The following is a 2,763-nucleotide window of genomic DNA, read 5'->3' on the forward strand; positions in this document are numbered from 1 at the left end:
AATTGGACAAACAGAAGATTTTCAGAACACCAAGCATCCCACGTATCTTGCTGTTGAGCATCCATGAACAAATTCCAACTCTTTTCTTTTTTGTTTTCATGAACCTCCACTGACCACGACTCCTGAAGCTTCTTCACAATCTTCCACTTGATGATGTCTAGAAACTTTTCGATGAATGCCAAATCTTCCATGGATGGTCATTCTCTCTGTTTCTATCCTTCAAATTTTTCCCAAACAATTCGCCACCAAGATGCAAGTTTCTGTTGCTTCAACAGGAATAGGAAATGGTCCACCACATAGAGCTTGCATCATGATGGTAATATGTTTCCACCATTGTGGGATGAACTTCTTGTAGAAAGTGGCTTTGATAATGAGAACCTCCAACTCTTCAATGGAAGGAGGAACTTTGCAAACATCCATTGAATTCTTCTCTTCTTGGCAATGCCTTTTCTTTCATTTTCAGCCTCTTCTGATGCTTATTGATGGCAAGTTTCCCTGGTTGCACACCAAAAACATAGGGCCAAAGCATAAGTGGAGAAAAAATAAAGACGGTGGATAAGAAAGTCAAGCCTATGGCAATTCCACTGCCTCCTGAAAGTGAAGGGCTGGCTGATAGGGTAGCAAATCAGCCAAGTCTATGAGATCCTTTCAACATTGGACACAAGTTTACATCTGAAAGTATAAAAGAGCTCAAAATAGGAGATAATGTTTTCCTTTTCCCAGCTGAAAAACACTCATTTATGCAAATGTTAATGAAATATGGAAAAGCTTTTGCATTTCAGGCAAGTGAAATAGGCTATGTGAATCCAAACATTGTAAGTCCTATGGTCATTTTCACGATCCCACATGTGCTTTGGAACCTCAAGCCTATTCCCGTTCCAAGGGCGCATTTGCCCAAATGACTGGAACTTCTAAATGAAAAGATCAGAATGAAGATTTTAGAACCTTCTTCACCACCTTACTCAAATCGATGGTTTACCATGCCCAAGAAAAGTGGATCTTTACGATTCATTCAAGATCTACAGCATGTTAACCATGGCATAGTCTAAAATGTTGGATGGGGTTCGACTGTTGATGAGTTTGCTGAAGCTTTTGCAGGGAGAGCAATTTATTCTATGGGCGACCTATATTCTGGATATGACATATTTTAGCTTTCATTAGAGAGCCGAGACATTACCACAATGAAGATATCTCTTGGATTGGTCCGCATGTGTACTCTACCACAAGATGCAACAAATTCCGTGGCCCATATGATCAATGCCATGCACAAAGTCTTAAGGGACTTTATTCTACAGCTTACTCTTCCATTTCTTGATGATGTGCCTATCAAGGGATGTGAAGTCTATGAAAAGAATGAGGAGCTTGATGAATGTGCTTGCATGACATTTGTAGTTAACCATATTCATGATTGTGATAGGATTTTGACAAAGCTAGAAGAAGTTCATCTTACCCTTTTTGGAGCTAAATCGATCTTTGGAGTTGAAGAAGTCCTAGTGGTCGGACATCTGTGTGGCCCATATGGACGCAAACCTTTGCCAATCAAGATAGATGCCATCATCAGAATGCAAGAAAAATGCACAAATATTTCAGAGGTGAGAAGATTTCCTGGTGCATGTGTATTCTATCTCATATGGATAAAACATTTTTCTCATGTAGCTGAAAATCTTTATCAATTATTAAGAAAAGGCCAAAGATTCTCTTGGAGTAAAGAGCATACTCTCACTATACGCAAATTAAAGAAGTTGTTAATATCAGCTCTCATTCTCAAAAGGGCTTATTATTCAAATGGTCAGCCCATCATCCTTACTATGGATACAAGTCCCATTGGGATAGGATAGGTTGTTGGCCAAGAAGATCTTGAAGGTAACAGGTATGCAATTCGTTTTGGAGCAAAGGTTCTCAATGAACGTCAAAACAGATTTGCACAAGTAAAAAGGGAATTGTGGGGAGTTGTTACAACATTAAAGTGTGATCATGAATACTTTATAGATAGGTGCTTTTGTAGTGGTAGAAACTGATTGTCTTCCACTCTTGGGCATGATTGCCAACTTTTCTAAACCTAACTGTTGAGAGTGGAAAAAGACTGAATTTTTGATTGTTTCTTGTTGTTTTTTAGGTCTGAATGGTTGATTTTTTATGGATTTTGAGTGATGATTGGTTGTTTTGGAAATTTTTGAGAGTGTTTTGGATTATATTGATCATGTTTTGGAAGCTCATGATGATTCTCAATAGAAATATGAACTTTGTGATGTTCTGATAGGTTCTATTGAGGTTTTGATTGGTTCTGATACCTTCTGTTTAGTTTCTGTTTTGTTCTGATTTTCTTTTGTATGAAGCATGTATGAAGCATGGATTGATGATTGATGAATGTTGAAATATTTTGAAAGCTTATTGAATAGTTTTTGATAGTTTGGAATAGTTTTAGTATGAGTTATGAGATTCTGATGTTCTGTGATGACCTTCTATAACCCTTTGTAGGGCTTTTGTCTTTGCTCTGTTTCTATTCTGTTATGTTATGTAGATCTTCTATAAGTGTTATGTAGAATGTATTTGTGACTTTGGGAAAGTTTTTATGGAAGAAGCAGCTGTTGAGGACTGAAGAGGAGACTAAAGTAACAGAGACGGTAGTGAGCTATGAAGAGACACTATAGTGGCTATGGAGCCCTTTCATACCTCCCATGCCTCTTGGGAGGTGCATCCAAGACCTAAGAAGGATTATTATGAGTGATTATGAAGTATTGTAGAGAAGAGATGATGTACTAT

Source organism: Lygodium microphyllum, unplaced genomic scaffold (assembly GCF_053477565.2).
Source record: "Lygodium microphyllum isolate KBCC unplaced genomic scaffold, Lygodium_microphyllum_v1.1.10 scaffold_55, whole genome shotgun sequence".
NCBI classification, from domain to species: Eukaryota; Viridiplantae; Streptophyta; class Polypodiopsida; order Schizaeales; family Lygodiaceae; genus Lygodium; species Lygodium microphyllum.